At 45.2% G+C, this 17,453-nt stretch overlaps 1 protein-coding gene across 1 annotated transcript in view; it reads right to left on the bottom strand.

Annotated features, from left to right (window-relative positions):
- Positions 1-16,948: 16,948 nt before the first annotated feature.
- The window catches only part of LOC142916493 (uncharacterized), a 29,359-nt gene continuing 28,854 nt past the window's right edge, over positions 16,949-17,453 (bottom strand). The window contains exon 4 of the mRNA XM_076061623.1: positions 16,949-17,035. The gene's annotated coding sequence lies outside the window, so the exon portion shown is untranslated. The remainder of the gene's footprint in view (positions 17,036-17,453) is intronic.

Genomic DNA, 17,453 nt, shown 5'->3' on the forward strand with positions numbered 1-17,453 from the left:
TGTCTCAGTAAATGTCTGTATGTAAGTGTCTATATGTAAGTGTCTGTATATAAGTGTCTGTATGTAAGTGTCTGTATGTGTCTCAGTGTCTGTATGTAAGTGTCTGTATCTACGTGTCTGTATGTGTCTGTATGTAAGTGTCTGTATGTAAGTGTCTGTATGTAAGTCTCTGTATGTAGGTGGCTGTATTTAAGTGTCTGTAAGTGTCTGTATGTAAGTATCTGTATGTAAGTGTCTGTGTGTAAGTTTCTGTATGTAAGTGTCTGTATGTAAGTGTCTGTATGTAAGTGTCTGTATGTAAGTGTCTTCGTGTCTGTATGTAAGTGTCTGTATGTAAGTGTCTGTATGTAAGTGTCTCAGTGTCTGTATGTAAGTGTCTGTATGTAAGTGTCTGTATGTAAGTGTCTGTATGTAAGTGTCTCAGTGTCTGTATGGAAGTGTCTGTATGTAAGTGTCTCAGTGTCTGTATGTAAGTGTCTGTATGTAAGTGTCTGTATGTAAGTGTCTGTATGTAAGTGTCTCAGTGTCTGTATGGAAGTGTCTGTATGTAAGTGTCTCAGTGTCTGTATGTAAGTGTCTTTATGTAAGAGTCTGTAGGTAAGTGTCTGTATGTAAGTGTCTTTATGTAAGAGTCTGTATGTAAGTGTCTGTATGTAAGTGTCTAAGTGTCTGTATGTAAGGGTCTGTATGTACGTGTCTGTATGTAAGTGTCTGTATGTAAGTGTCTGTATGTAAGTGTTTGTATGTAAGTGTCTGTATGTAAGTGTCTCAGTGTCTGTTTGTGTCAGTATGTAAGTGTCTGTATGTAAGTGTCTATGTAAGTGTCTGTATGTAAGTGCCTGTATGTAAGTGTCTGTATGTAAGTGTGTGTATGTAAGTGTTTGTATGTAAGTGTCTGTATGTAAGTGTCTCAGTGTCTGTTTGTGTCAGTATGTAAGTGTCTGTATGTAAGTGTCTATGTAAGTGTCTGTATGTAAGTGCCTGTATGTAAGTGTCTGTATGTAAGTGTGTGTATGTAAGTGTCTGTATGTAAGTGTCTGTATGTAAGTGTCTCAGTATCTGTATGTAAATGTCTTTATGTAAGTGTCTGTATGTAAGTGTCTGTATGTAAGTCTCAGTGTCTGTATGTCAGTGTGTGTTTGTAAGTGTCTGTATGTAAGTGTCTGTATGTAAGTGTCTGTATTTATGTGTCTCAGTGTCTGTAAGTAAGTGTCTCAGTAAATGTCTGTATGTAAGTGTCTATATGTAAGTGTCTGTATATAAGTGTCTGTATGTAAGTGTCTGTATGTGTCTCAGTGTCTGTATGTAAGTGTCTGTATCTACGTGTCTGTATGTGTCTGTATGTAAGTGTCTGTATGTAAGTGTCTGTATGTAAGTCTCTGTATGTAGGTGGCTGTATTTAAGTGTCTGTAAGTGTCTGTATGTAAGTATCTGTATGTAAGTGTCTGTGTGTAAGTTTCTGTATGTAAGTGTCTGTATGTAAGTGTCTGTATGTAAGTGTCTGTATGTAAGTGTCTTCGTGTCTGTATGTAAGTGTCTGTATGTAAGTGTCTGTATGTAAGTGTCTGTATGTAAGTGTCTGTATGTAAGTGTCTTCGTGTCTGTATGTAAGTGTCTGTATGTAAGTGTCTGTATGTAAGTGTCTCAGCGTCTGTATGTGTCTGTATGTAAGTGTCTGTATGTAAGTGTCTCAGTGTCTGTATGTAAGTGTCTGTATGTAAGTGTCTCAGTGTCTGTATGTAAGTGTCTCAGTGTCTTTATGTAAGTGTCTGTATGTAAGTGTCTCAGTGTCTGTATGTAAGTGTCTGTATGTAAGTTTCTGTATGTAAGTGTTTCAGTGTCTGTATGGAAGTGTCTGTATGTAAGTGTCTCAGTGTCTGTATGTAAGTGTCTGTATGTAAGTGTCTGTATGTAAGTGTATGTATGTAAGTGTCTCAGTGTCTGTATGTAAGTGTATGTAAGCATGTGTATGTAAGTGTCTATGTAAGTGTCTCAGTGTCTGTATGTAAGTGTCTGTATGTAAGTGTCTGTATGTAAGTGTCTTAGTGTCTGTATGTAAGTGTCTGTATGTAAGTGTCTTAGTGTCTGTATGTAAGTGTCTTTATGTAAGAGTCTGTATGTAAGTGTCTGTATGTAAGTGTCTGTATGTAAGGGTCTGTATGTAAGTGTCTCTATGTAAGTATCTGTATGTAAGTGTCTGTATGTAAGTGTTTGTATGTAAGTGTCTGTATGTAAGTGTCTCAGTGTCTGTTTGTGTCAGTATGTAAGTGTCTGTATGTAAGTTTCTATGTAAGTGTCTGTATGTAAGTGCCTGTATGTAAGTGTGTGTATGTAAGTGTGTGTATGTAAGTGTCTGTATGTAAGTGTCTGTATGTAAGTGTCAGTATGTAAGTGTCTGTATGTAAGTTTCTATGTAAGTGTCTGTATGTAAGTGTCTGTATGTAAGTGTCTGTATGTTAAGTGTCTGTATGTAAGTGTCTGTATGTAAGTGTCTCAGTGTCTGTATGTAAGTGTCTGTATGTAAGTTTCTGTATGTAAGTGTTTCAGTGTCTGTATGGAAGTGTCTGTATGTAAGTGTCTCAGTGTCTGTATGTAAGTGTCTGTATGTAAGTGTCTGTATGTAAGTGTATGTATGTAAGTGTCTCAGTGTCTGTATGTAAGTGTCTCAGTGTCTTTATGTAAGTGTCTGTATGTAAGTGTCTCAGTGTCTGTATGTAAGTGTCTGTATGTAAGTTTCTGTATGTAAGTGTTTCAGTGTCTGTATGGAAGTGTCTGTATGTAAGTGTCTCAGTGTCTGTATGTAAGTGTCTGTATGTAAGTGTCTGTATGTAAGTGTATGTATGTAAGTGTCTCAGTGTCTGTATGTAAGTGTATGTAAGCATGTGTATGTAAGTGTCTATGTAAGTGTCTCAGTGTCTGTATGTAAGTGTCTGTATGTAAGTGTCTGTATGTAAGTGTCTTAGTGTCTGTATGTAAGTGTCTGTATGTAAGTGTCTTAGTGTCTGTATGTAAGTGTCTTTATGTAAGAGTCTGTATGTAAGTGTCTGTATGTAAGTGTCTGTATGTAAGGGTCTGTATGTAAGTGTCTATATGTAAGTATCTGTATGTAAGTGTCTGTATGTAAGTGTTTGTATGTAAGTGTCTGTATGTAAGTGTCTCAGTGTCTGTTTGTGTCAGTATGTAAGTGTCTGTATGTAAGTTTCTATGTAAGTGTCTGTATGTAAGTGCCTGTATGTAAGTGTGTGTATGTAAGTGTGTGTATGTAAGTGTCTGTATGTAAGTGTCTGTATGTAAGTGTCAGTATGTAAGTGTCTGTATGTAAGTTTCTATGTAAGTGTCTGTATGTAAGTGTCTGTATGTAAGTGTCTGTATGTTAAGTGTCTGTATGTAAGTGTCTGTATGTAAGTATCTCAGTGTCTGTATGTAAGTTTCTGTATGTAAGTGTCTGTATGTAAGTGTCTCAGTGTCTGTATTTAAGTGTCTGTATGTAAGTGTCTGTATGTAAGTGTCTCAGTGTCTGTATGTGTCTGTATGTAAGCATCTGTATGTAAGTGTCTATGTAAGTGTCTCAGTGTCTGTATGTAAGTTTCTGTATGTAAGTGTCTGTATGTAAGTGTCTCAGTGTCTGTATGTAAGTGTCTGTATGTAAGTGTCTGGATGTAAGTGTCTCAGTGTCTGTAAGTGTCTGTATGTAATTGTCTGTGTGTAAGTGTCTTTATGTAAGAGTCTGTATGTAAGTGTCTGTATGTAAGTGTCTAAGTGTGTGTATGTAAGGGTCTGTATGTAAGTGTCTGTATGTAAGTGTCTGTATGTAAGTGTCTGTATATAAGTGTTTGTATGTAAGTGTCTGTATGTAAGTGTCTCAGTGTTTGTTTGTGTCAGTATGTAAGTGTCTGTATGTAAGTGTCTGTATGTAAGTGTCTGTATGTAAGTGTCTGTATGTAAGTGTGTGTATGTAAGTGTCTGTATGTAAGTGTCTGTATGTAAGTGTCTCAGTATCTGTATGTAAATGTCTTTATGTAAGTGTCTGTATGTAAGTGTCTGTATGTAAGTGTCTCAGTGTCTGTATATAAGTGAATGTATGTAAGCATCTGTATGTAAGCATCTGTATGTAAGTGTCTCAGTGTCTGTATGTAAGTGTCTGTATGTAAGTGTCTGTATGTAAGTGTCTCAGTGTCTGTATGTGTCTGTATGTAAGCATCTGTATGTAAGTGTCTATGTAAGTGTCTCAGTGTCTTTATGTAAGTGTCTGTATGTAAGTGTCTCAGTGTCTGTATGTAAGTGTCTGTATGTAAGTGTCTGTATGTAAGTTTCTCAGTGTCTGTATGTAAGTGTCTGTATGTAAGTGTCTGTATGTAAGTGTCTGTATGTAAGTGTCTCAGTGTCTGTATGTAAGTGTCTTATGTGAGTGTCTCAGTGTCTGTATGTAAGTGTCTGTATGTAAGTGTCTGTATGTAAGTGTCTGTATGTAAATGTCTCAGTGTCTGTATGTAAGTGTATGTAAGCGTCTGTATATAAGTGTCTATGTAAGTGTCTCAGTGTCTGTATGTAAGTGTCTGTATGTAAGTGTCTGTATGTAAGTGTCTTAGTGTCTGTATGTAAGTGTCTGTATGTAATTGTCTGTATGTAAGTGTCTGTATGTAAGTGTCTGTATGTAAGTGTCTTCGTGTCTGTATGTAAGTGTCTGTATGTAAGTGTCTGTATGTAAGTGTCTCAGCGTCTATATGTGTCTGTATGTAAGTGTCTGTATGTAAGTGTCTCAGTGTCTGTATGTAAGTGTCTGTATGTAAGCGTCTGTATGTAAGTGTCTATGTAAGTGTCTCAGTGTCTTTATGTAAGTGTCTGTATGTAAGTGTCTCAGTGTCTGTATGTAAGTGTCTCAGTGTCTGTATGTAAGTGTCTGTATGTAAGTGTCTCAGTGTCTGTATGTAAGTTTCTGTATGTAAGTGTCTGTATGTAAGTGTCTCAGTGTCTGTATGGAAGTGTCTGTATGTAAGTGTCTCAGTGTCTGTATGTAAGTGTTTGTTTGTAAGTGTCTGTATGTAAGTGTCTGTATGTAAGTGTATGTATGTAAGTGTCTCAGTGTCTGTATGTAAGTGTATGTAAGCGTCTGTATGTAAGTGTCTATGTAAGTGTCTCAGTGTCTGTATGTAAGTGTCTGTATGTAAGTGTCTGTATGTAAGTGTCTTAGTGTCTGTATGTAAGTGTCTGTATGTAATTGTCTGTATGTAAGTGTCTTTATGTAAGAGTCTTATGTAAGTGTCTGTATGTAAGTGTCTAAGTGTCTGTATGTAAGTGTCTTTATGTAAGAGTCTGTATGTCAGTGTCTGTATGTAAGTGTCTGTATGTAAGTGTCTCAGTATCTGTATGTAAATGTCTTTATGTAAGTGTCTGTATGTAAGTGTCTGTATGTAAGTGTCTCAGTGTCTGTATATAAGTGTCTGTATGTAAGCATCTGTATGTAAGCATCTGTATGTAAGTGTCTCAGTGTCTGTATGTAAGTGTCTGTATGTAAGTGTCTCAGTGTCTGTATGTGTCTGTATGTAAGCATCTGTATGTTAAGTGTCTGTATGTAAGTGTCTGTATGTAAGTATCTCAGTGTCTGTATGTAAGTTTCTGTATGTAAGTGTCTGTATGTAAGTGTCTCAGTGTCTGTATTTAAGTGTCTGTATGTAAGTGTCTGTATGTAAGTGTCTCAGTGTCTGTATGTGTCTGTATGTAAGCATCTGTATGTAAGTGTCTATGTAAGTGTCTCAGTGTCTGTATGTAAGTTTCTGTATGTAAGTGTCTGTATGTAAGTGTCTCAGTGTCTGTATGTAAGTGTCTGTATGTAAGTGTCTGTATGTAAGTGTCTCAGTGTCTGTAAGTGTCTGTATGTAATTGTCTGTGTGTAAGTGTCTTTATGTAAGAGTCTGTATGTAAGTGTCTGTATGTAAGTGTCTAAGTGTGTGTATGTAAGTGTCTGTATGTAAGTGTCTGTATGTAAGTGTCTGTATATAAGTGTTTGTATGTAAGTGTCTGTATGTAAGTGTCTCAGTGTTTGTTTGTGTCAGTATGTAAGTGTCTGTATGTAAGTGTCTATGTAAGTGTCTGTATGTAAGTGTCTGTATGTAAGTGTCTGTATGTAAGTGTGTGTATGTAAGTGTCTGTATGTAAGTGTCTGTATGTAAGTGTCTCAGTATCTGTATGTAAATGTCTTTATGTAAGTGTCTGTATGTAAGTGTCTGTATGTAAGTGTCTCAGTGTCTGTATATAAGTGTCTGTATGTAAGCATCTGTATGTAAGCATCTGTATGTAAGTGTCTCAGTGTCTGTATGTAAGTGTCTGTATGTAAGTGTCTGTATGTAAGTGTCTCAGTGTCTGTATGTGTCTGTATGTAAGCATCTGTATGTAAGTGTCTATGTAAGTGTCTCAGTGTCTTTATGTAAGTGTCTGTATGTAAGTGTCTCAGTGTCTGTATGTAAGTGTCTGTATGTAAGTGTCTGTATGTAAGTTTCTCAGTGTCTGTATGTAAGTGTCTGTATGTAAGTGTCTGTATGTAAGTGTCTGTATGTAAGTGTCTCAGTGTCTGTATGTAAGTGTCTTATGTGAGTGTCTCAGTGTCTGTATGTAAGTGTCTGTATGTAAGTGTCTGTATGTAAGTGTCTGTATGTAAATGTCTCAGTGTCTGTATGTAAGTGTATGTAAGCGTCTGTATATAAGTGTCTATGTAAGTGTCTCAGTGTCTGTATGTAAGTGTCTGTATGTAAGTGTCTGTATGTAAGTGTCTTAGTGTCTGTATGTAAGTGTCTGTATGTAATTGTCTGTATGTAAGTGTCTGTATGTAAGTGTCTGTATGTAAGTGTCTTCGTGTCTGTATGTAAGTGTCTGTATGTAAGTGTCTGTATGTAAGTGTCTCAGCGTCTATATGTGTCTGTATGTAAGTGTCTGTATGTAAGTGTCTCAGTGTCTGTATGTAAGTGTCTGTATGTAAGCGTCTGTATGTAAGTGTCTATGTAAGTGTCTCAGTGTCTTTATGTAAGTGTCTGTATGTAAGTGTCTCAGTGTCTGTATGTAAGTGTCTCAGTGTCTGTATGTAAGTGTCTCAGTGTCTGTATGTAAGTTTCTGTATGTAAGTGTCTGTATGTAAGTGTCTCAGTGTCTGTATGGAAGTGTCTGTATGTAAGTGTCTCAGTGTCTGTATGTAAGTGTTTGTTTGTAAGTGTCTGTATGTAAGTGTCTGTATGTAAGTGTATGTATGTAAGTGTCTCAGTGTCTGTATGTAAGTGTATGTAAGCGTCTGTATGTAAGTGTCTATGTAAGTGTCTCAGTGTCTGTATGTAAGTGTCTGTATGTAAGTGTCTGTATGTAAGTGTCTTAGTGTCTGTATGTAAGTGTCTGTATGTAATTGTCTGTATGTAAGTGTCTTTATGTAAGAGTCTTATGTAAGTGTCTGTATGTAAGTGTCTAAGTGTCTGTATGTAAGTGTCTTTATGTAAGAGTCTGTATGTCAGTGTCTGTATGTAAGTGTCTGTATGTAAGTGTCTCAGTATCTGTATGTAAATGTCTTTATGTAAGTGTCTGTATGTAAGTGTCTGTATGTAAGTGTCTCAGTGTCTGTATATAAGTGTCTGTATGTAAGCATCTGTATGTAAGCATCTGTATGTAAGTGTCTCAGTGTCTGTATGTAAGTGTCTGTATGTAAGTGTCTCAGTGTCTGTATGTGTCTGTATGTAAGCATCTGTATGTAAGTGTCTATGTAAGTGTCTCAGTGTCTTTATGTAAGTGTCTGTATGTAAGTGTCTCAGTGTCTGTATGTAAGTGTCTGTATGTAAGTGTCTGTATGTAAGTGTCTCAGTGTCTGTATGTAAGTGTCTGTATGTAAGTGTCTGTATGTAAGTGTCTGTATGTAAGTGTCTCAGTGTCTGTATGTAAGTGTCTGTATGTAAGTGTCTGTATGTAAGTGTCTGTATGTAAGTGTCTCAGTGTCTGTATGTAAGTGTCTTATGTTAGTGTCTCAGTGTCTGTATGTAAGTGTCTGTATGTAAGTGTCTGTATGTAAGTGTCTGTATGTAAATGTCTCAGTGTCTGTATGTAAGTGTATGTAAGCGTCTGTATATAAGTGTCTATGTAAGTGTCTTAGTGTCTGTATGTAAGTGTCTGTATGTAAGTGTCTGTATGTAAGTGTCTTAGTGTCTGTATGTAAGTGTCTGTATGTAATTGTCTGTATGTAAGTGTCTGTATGTAAGTGTCTGTATGTAAGTGTCTTCGTGTCTGTATGTAAGTGTCTGTATGTAAGTGTCTCAGCGTCTATATGTGTCTGTATGTAAGTGTCTGTATGTAAGTGTCTGTATGTAAGCATCTGTATGTAAGTGTCTATGTAAGTGTCTCAGTGTCTTTATGTAAGTGTCTGTATGTAAGTGTCTCAGTGTCTGTATGTAAGTGTCTCAGTGTCTGTATGTAAGTGTCTCAGTGTCTGTATGTAAGTTTCTGTATGTAAGTGTCTGTATGTAAGTGTCTCAGTGTCTGTATGGAAGTGTCTGTATGTAAGTGTCTCAGTGTCTGTATGTAAGTGTCTGTTTGTAAGTGTCTGTATGTAAGTGTCTGTATGTAAGTGTATGTATGTAAGTGTCTCAGTGTCTGTATGTAAGTGTATGTAAGCGTCTGTATGTAAGTGTCTATGTAAGTGTCTCAGTGTCTGTATGTAAGTGTCTGTATGTAAGTGTCTGTATGTAAGTGTCTTAGTGTCTGTATGTAAGTGTCTGTATGTAATTGTCTGTATGTAAGTGTCTTTATGTAAGAGTCTTATGTAAGTGTCTGTATGTAAGTGTCTAAGTGTCTGTATGTAAGTGTCTTTATGTAAGAGTCTGTATGTCAGTGTCTGTATGTAAGTGTCTAAGTGTCTGTATGTAAGGGTCTGTATGTAAGTGTCTCTATGTAAGTGTCTGTATGTAAGTGTCTGTATGTAAGTGTTTGTATGTAAGTGTCTGTATGTAAGTGTCTCAGTGTCTGTTTGTGTCAGTATGTAAGTGTCTGTATGTAAGTGTCTATGTAAGTGTCTGTATGTAAGTGCCTGTATGTAAGTGTGTATGTAAGTGTGTGTATGTAAGTGTCTGTATGTAAGTGTCTGTATGTAAGTGTCTCAGTATCTCTATGTAAATGTCTTTATGTAAGTGTCTGTATGTAAGTGTCTGTATGTAAGTGTCTGTATGTAAGTCTCAGCGTCTGTATGTCAGTGTGTGTTTGTAAGTGTCTGTATGTAAGTGTCTGTATGTAAGTGTCTCAGTGTCTGTATGTAAATGTCTGTATGTAAGTGTCTCAGTGTCTGTATGTAAGTGTCTGTATGTAAGCTTCTGTATGTAAGTGTTTGTATTTACGTGTCTCAGTGTCTGTAAGTAAATGTCTAAGTAAGTGTCTGTATGTAAGTGTCTGTATGCAAGTGTCTGTATGTTAAGTGTTTGTATGTAAATGTCTGTATGTGAATATCTCAGTGTCTGTATGTAAGTGTCTGTATGTAAGTGTCTGTATGTAAGTGTCTCAGTGTCTGTATGTAAGTGTCGGTATGTAAGTGTCTGTAGGAGCCATCCCTTGACCGCACCCGGGCATCGATCAGCCTCCCATTATATCTGTACCATATGGAGATTCCCCCAGTACAGCTATTGAAGGCTTCACGAACTACGTGGTCAAAATAGATGTTATATAATGTGGGAGCCAGAGGACATCCCTGTCGCACCCCAAGGTGTACAGGGAATGGCTCTGACTCCCGGCCACGTAGTTTTACCCGGGCCCGCTCACCATCATGAAGGTCCTTAATGATCGTGAGCAGACGGTCAGGTACTCCAAAAGCACGAAGAATAACACAGAGCCCAGGCCTACTGATGGTATCATAGGCCTTGACCAGGTCAATAAAGCAGAGATGTAGGTCTTGTTGGAATTCCCTACACCTCTGCTGTAGCAGACGGACAGAATATATGGCATCTGTGCAGGACCGCCCTTTCCTGAAACCGCATTGGGGCTCCACAAGCCTCTCCTCAGCATGCCTGGCAAGGCGATGCTGAATAATCCTTGCCAGGACCTTTCCCGGCACACTGAGGAGTGAGATGCCCCTGTAGTTGTTACAGTCTGTGCGGTCCCCCTTCTTAAAGAGGGGGACGACCAGGGCATCCTTCCAATCCTGTGGAACCCGTCCAGCGGCCCAGACCGTTGTTATGATGTCATATAGGGCAGTCTGTGCACAAACGCCACCCTCCCTCAGCATTTCGCTTGGGAGATCATCTCTGCCCGCTGCCTTTCCTGGTCTCAGACTTCGGATCGCCTTCAGTACTTCCTCAACAGATGGCACCTCAGCCAGCCACTCACGGGGGGTGACTTCTTCCAATATTTGAGGCACCACAGCCTCAGCAGGGTCATCCTCACTTTGTGCCACGATTTTTTCCTGGCTGAGGGATTTTCCCTCCCCCAGGACCTCACAGAAATGCTCAGCAAATCTGCAAACCTGTTCCTGGGGGTCGGAGATTGGATCACCGTTTTTTCCCCTAATGATGGTAATAGGTGTGGCGCTGCAGGTTACTTTTTTTATGGAGTTAAATAGAGATTTGTGATCACGGGCCACTGAGGCAGACTCCATCTCCTCAGCAACCCGCGACCACCACCCATCCTTGCAGCGCCTCACGGCTCTCCGAACCTCCGAGCGAAGGCTGCGGTAAGCCTCCTCATTCTCTGACGTGGGATTCTGTAGCCGATGACAGTGGGCCTGTCGTTTTTTCTCAACCATCCTGAACAACTCCTCTGTCAGCCAGGGTGTCTGGGGAGGTCTGGACCGCGTACCCAAAGCAGCCATTGCAGCTGCATGAGTCACAGTCCTAAACCTCGCCCATTTACCCTCGACATCAGGAGGAGTCGGGGACGATGCCAATCCCAGCCGCAAGCGATGATGAAATTCTCGCTTGCAACTTTCATCAGATAACTGAGACCAGGCCACTTTAGGTCGGAATGGGGTCCTGGGTGTACACCCACCACCGGAGTGGAAGAATGGCAGGCGCATCTTACAGATGACTAGTCGATGGTCAGAGGGCAGATCAGCTCCACGGTAGGTCCTGGTGTCAAGGACATAGGCTCGCATCCGCTGGTCCGTCACTATGTAGTCCAGCAGATGTTCTTGCTTGGACCCGGCATGCATCCATGATGTTGTGTGGATGCGCCGATGCCGGAACAGCGTGTTGGTAATTACAAGCCCATGGGCTGCACAAAAATCTAGCAGCCTCCTACCGTTGTTATTGAGCTGATCTGGCCCATGCCCTCCAATCACTCCAGACCAGGTTCCAGTATCATGACACACACACACAGACACACACACACAGACACACACACAGACATACACACACACAGACACACACAGACACACACAGACACACACAGACACACACAGACACACACACAGACACACACACAGACACACACACACACAGACACACACACAGACAACAACAACAACAACCGCCATTCGCCACTAAGTGGCGGTGACGTCACCACGACGCTTGTGCCAGGCTATGTGCACCCTGACGCCACGTGAAGTGTCGAACGCCCGCTGGCAGGAGGTCACGGGGCAGACCCAGGTGCCACGGGTCGACTGACTGAGATGACTGGCTGATGCACCACCTGTGCCCCCTACTGTGCCAACCTGCTGTGCTTTAGCCACCCGGCGCTCCGCTCGTTGTTCTGAGCGTCGCTCCTCCGCCCTCCGTTGTTGTTGGAGGGCGACTACCTCCAACTGCCCAGTAGCGTCCTTCACGAGCCTCCTCCACAGATACCAACCTTGACACCGGTGGTACCAGTCATCGACAAGTCCACTCAGCTCCACGTCCTTCTGTACCACATCACTCCATCTCTTCTCTAGCCCGTGCCGCGCCCGTTTAGTCCCCTCGATCCGGCCGAACAAAAGCTGTTTCGGCATGCGGTGGCTGGGCATGCGGGCTACATGACCCAGCCATCGCAGCCTTGCCCGCCGGAGGAGCTCACCGATGGGACCTTGCCCAGATCTTTCAAGGATTTGTGAGCTCCTCACACAATCTAGTCTGGTTAAACCCAGGATGGATCGTAGGCAGGCCAGCCTAACTGTTTCTAACCAGTGAAGATGTTCCATTAGGGGGGTCCACGTTTCGCAAGCGTAGAGAAGGGAGGGAATGACCGTGGCCGAGAAGACCTGAAGCTTAGTGCGGAGCGATAGACCAGGTAGCTTCCACACAGCGTCACGCAACCGATGAAAAGATATTGCTGCTCGACTGATTCGGAGTGAGACCTCTGCTGTTAAACTGGAGCCGGTCATAAGCACACTGCCCAGGTATGGGAAACTCATACTCTTGGGTTCTATTCGGTAAAGTCACGTAGGTAAAAAATAAATATGGGAATCTCTCCACTCTCTCCACAACTGCCCCATCACCAATTGGGAGTTGTGGGGGTGGAGTGTCCGATGGTACAAAATACCCAGGCAGGTGCTTAGTTTTGGTGGGGGTGATGGTAAGGCCCCATCTCTTAGTGGCACGCTCCAGTCTCAGCAGCCAGCATCTCCAATTCCTCCTCTGAATGAGCAGCAATTACCAAATCATCGGCATACATAACGTGGTTGAGCAATAGGGAGCCATCCCTTGACTGCACCTGGGCATCGATCAGCCTCCCTTATATCTGTACCAAATGGAGATTCCCCCGGTACAGCTATTGAAGGCTTCACGAACTACGTGGTCAAAATAGATGTTAAATAATGTGGGAGCCAGAGGACATCACTGTCGCACCCCGGCCACGAAGTTCTACCCGGGCCCGCTCACCATCATGAAGGTCCTTAATGATCATAAGCAGAGCGTTAGGGACTCCGAAAGCACTAAGAACAACCCAGAGCCCAGGCCTACTGATGGTATCATAGGCCTTGAGCAGGTCAAAAAAGCGGAGATGTGGAATGTCCTACACTTCTGCTGTAGCAGACCGATAGAAAATATGGCATCTTTGCAGGACCGCCCTTTCCTGAAACCGCAATGGGGCTCTGCAAGCCTCGCCTCAGCGTGCCTGGCAAGGCGATGTTGAATAATCCTTGCCAGGACCTTTCCCGGCACACTGAGGCATGAGATGCCCCTGTAGTTGTTACAGTCTGTGCGTTCCCCCTTCTTAAAGAGGGGGACCACCAGGGCATCCTTCCAATCCTGCGGAACCCGTCCAGTGGTCCAGACTGCTGTTATGATGTCATATAGGGCAGTCTGTGCACAAACGCCACCCTCCCTCAGCATTTTGCTTGGGAGATCATCTCTACTCAGTGCCTTTCCTGGTCTCAGACTCCGGATCGCCTTCAGTACTTCTTCAACAGATGGCACCTCAGCCAGCCACTCACAGGGGGTGACTTCCTCTTCTATGAGGCACCGCAGCCTCAGCAGGGTCATCCTCACTTTGTGCCACGATGTTTTCCAGGTTGGGGGATTTCCCCTCCCCCAGGACCTCCCAAAAATGCTCAGCAAATCTGCAAACCTGTTCCTGGGGGTCGGAGATTGGATCACCGTTCTTTCTCCTAATGATGGTAATAGGTGTGGCGCTGCAGGTTACTTTTTTGATGGAGTTAAATAGGAATTTGTGATCACAGGCCATTGGGGCAGACTCCATCTCCTCAGCAACCTGCAACCACCAACCATCCTTAAGGCGCCTCACGGCTCTACGAACCTCCGAGCGAAGGCTTCGGTAAGCCTCCTCATTCTCTGACATGGGATGTTGTAGATGATGAGAGTGGGCCTGTCGCTTTTTCTCAGCCAGCCTGAACACCTCCTTTGTCAGCCAGGGTCTCTGAGGAGGTCTGGACCGTGTACCCAAAGAAGCCATTGCAGCTGCATAAGCCACAGTCCTAAACCTCGCCCATTTCCCCTCGACATGAGGAGGTTTGGGATGATGCCAACCCCAGCTGCAAGCGATGATTAAATTCTCGCTTGAAATTTTAATCAGCTAGCTGAGACCATGCCACTATGGGTTTGAATGGGGTCCTGGGTGTACACCCACCACCGGAGTGGAAGAATGGCAGGCACATCTTAAAGATGCCAAGTCGATGGTCAGTGGGCAGATCAGCTCCTGGTGTCAAGGACATGGGCCCGCATCCACTGTTCCATCACAATGTAGTCCAGCAGATGGTCTTGCTTGTGTAGTGACTGTGATTGTCACTGTGTGGTGCCGGGCTTACGAAACCGCAGCGGATAATGTCTTGGCATTATGTGTAGTCCGCTTACTGGGCGAAGTACCAGCCCTCACGGGGCTTGGGTGAGCGCTGTGCAGCGTGGAGGCACCATGTGCGGTGTGCGGTGCGGGCTCCCGGTGAGGGAGCGAGAGGGAGTGTCAGCCAGCCAGGGTTACGTTGGGGCATGATACGCTGGTTGGCCTGCCGACACGTAACCGGATGATATTGGAGGGGGGCCTCCGGTGGACGGGGGCCGCTGGGCGGTCACGTGGTATAGCAGAGCTCTCGAGGAGCCTTCGGGAAAGAGCCGGAGAGATCTGGAAGGTGGGCGGGGCGAGGGGCGGAGCCAACCCCAGCCCAGGCCGATATAACGGGGGCCCCGGGAGGGGCTCGGGGTTCTTCGTGTTACTGGTGATGAAGATCCACGTCGGGTTGAAGAAGCCTCTAGCCACGTGGTCCGGGACCCAGCTTGTGGTCTGGGCCGGGATAGCGAACCGTGTCTAGTTCTGCCGTAGCGTGGCTAGATGAGCATTCAACACCCAAGTGTAGGTTGTGTTATGTTACGTTGAGTTTCTGAATAAAGTGTTGCTCCCAAGACAACGTCTGCGACTCAGTTGAACTCGTTACACTTGGACCTGGCATGCATCCATGATGTTGTGTGGATGTGCCGATGCCGGAACAGCGTGTTGATAATTACAAGCCCATGGGCTGCACAAAAATCTATCAGCCTCTTACCGTTGTTATTGAGCTGATCTGGCCCATGCCCTCCAATCACTCCAGACCAGGTGCTAGCATCATGACCAACTCGGGCATTGAAGTCACCCAACAAGATGACTCTATCCCGAGGGGCCACTTTAGCCAGTATCTTTGACAGGAGGTCATAGAAGCCATCTGACTCATCGGCCTTGCCTGCATCCTTCCAGATGTTCGTCTTCAGTGGGGGCATACATAACCACGACCACCACTCCTTGCCTCTGGTTGATGGGAAGGCGAGCCCAAAGTAGCCTGGGGATTACAGCATCCCACACCTGACCGCCACACTCCCACGCCCCCTTCATTCTTTTGTTCAGAAGAAGAGCCACTCCCTGTTGTTTGGCAGTCTCCTGCCCCGAGTAAAGGACTGTCCACCCCTCATGGTGGCAGGAGCCAGAGCCGGTCCCCTGGACCTCCTGAATACCATAGAGATGCAGGCGGTACCGGTCCAGCTCCCAACAAAAGAATGGAAGCCTCTCCTCCGCAATGAGCGTTCAAACATTCCACGTGGCCATCCGTAGAGGCTTTTTGTTGTTTCTGAAGAAGCCCCGAGGATAAAGATTCAATCTCCTCGCTCCGCCAAATGGGGTTTGGCCAGGAGACGTCATAGACGCCCGTACCCCTGGTGCCTCCGGCACAAACTTAATAAATGCATTACCTCGTATTTTAGTGGTAGTTAATTGAAAGTGGAGGGGTTACCAGTCCCTCGCACCGGTCCAAAGCCCCCTTTTGGCCATTGTGGTGGTAACAAATGCCATGAAGGGAAAGGCCAATCTAAATTGGCCCTCCCCCCACGGCACTGCCCACCACAATTTTGCCGTCCGGCACCTCGAGGAGGTAGGGGGTTGTTTTTGCCGGACAATACACACACACGGACATACATACACATACACATACATCCACACACGTGTACATACATACACATACATAAACAAAGACCCTCCATATAGCCTCAACAGACTGTAGGGGCAAGTGCTGTTAGCGAGCACCTATGAAGAGACCGGAATGGCACATGAGGGGGTTGGTGGCAAGCACAACGCCCGACCACCTTTGTCTGCTCAGTGGCGATGTTTACACACCACACCAGGTACTCAATTGAGGCTGAGTACACCTAGGGGAGGCCCAGGACCATTTCAGATAATCTTCACCGGTGTTGGCCACGAGCGGGAATTGAACCCGGGTCGCCGGGTTCGTAGCGCTAACCACTACTTTACCACTACCCATCTTGGTGTGGGGGTCACCTGAGTCTCGATGTTGTGCCCTTTGAGTGCCGTGCGGATGAAGTGCAGCACGCAGTCCACCAGCCCCTCGCACTGCCGCATGCTCAGCCGCCTGTCCGGGTCTGCCAAGCTCAACTCCCTGCAACGTCACCGCCGTGACGTGAACCCTGACGTCCCCGTCACGTCAACCACGACATTCCCGTCGCGTCCACCGCAACGTCCCCGTCACGTCTGTCTCGGCGCGCCTTACCGCAGGCACGCCAAGGCGTTGCAGAACGCCGCGGAAGGCGAGGCGGGCGAGCTGAGTGAGGAGGGTGAGACGGGCGAGCTGGGTGAGGACGGTGAGGAGGGTTTGTCTCCAACGTTGCTCCTCCAGCCGCTCTCTGGCACCAGCACGAGCTCCACCAGCGCCGGGAGGCAGAGCTCCACCAGCGCAGCCCTCAGAGGCTCGTGGCACGACAGGTTCCACAGCGTGCCTGGGGTAGGGGTGGCGAGGGTGGGTGGGTGGTGAGTGTGAGTGGTGAGTGTGGGTGGTGAGCATGGCGAGAGTGGTGAGCCTGGTGAGAGTAGTGAGCGTGGTGAGAGTGGTGAGCGTGACGAGCGTGGCGAGCATGGGTGGTGAGTGTGGGTGGTGAGTGTGGGTGGTGAGCGTGGGTGGTGAGTGTGGGTGGCGAGAGTGGGTGGTGAGTGGTGAGTGTGGGTGGCGAGAGTGGGTGGTGAGTGTGGGTGGGTTGCTACCGGTGATCTTCTCCAGGGTGTGAGGGTTGTGAGTGCGTCCCAGCAGGCTGGCGAAGGCCGCGATGCCTCCATTGTTGCAGAGGGCCAATGCGCCAACATGGTTGGAGCTGAGGACTTGCAACACCTCACATGCATATGCACGCACCTGTGGGGGCACGGGGAGATGAGGAGATGCACAAACAACAACCGCCATACGCCACCAAGTGGCGGTGATGTCACCACGACGCTTGTGCCAGGCTATGTGCACCTTGAGGCCACGTGAAGTGTCGAACGCCCGCTGGCAGAAGGTCAAGGGACAGACCCAGGTGCCACGGGTCGACTGACTGAGATGACTGGCTGATGCACCGCCTGTGCCCCCTCCTGTGCCAACCTGCTGTGCTTTAGCCACCCGGCGCTCCGCTCGTTGTTCTGAGCGTCGCTCCTCCGCCCTCCGTTGTTGTTGGAGGGCGACTGCCTCCAACTGCCCAGTAGCGTCCTTCACGAGCCTCCTCCACAGAGGCCGATTTTTACACCGCTGGTACCAGTCATCGGGAAGTCGACTCAGCTCCACATCCTCTTGTACC

The sequence above is a fragment of the Petromyzon marinus genome, unplaced genomic scaffold (assembly GCF_048934315.1).
Source record: "Petromyzon marinus isolate PM22_M1 ecotype Great Lakes invasive population unplaced genomic scaffold, UKy_Petmar_22M1.pri1.0 PM_G_Scaffold_39, whole genome shotgun sequence".
Taxonomy (NCBI): domain Eukaryota; kingdom Metazoa; phylum Chordata; class Hyperoartia; order Petromyzontiformes; family Petromyzontidae; genus Petromyzon; species Petromyzon marinus.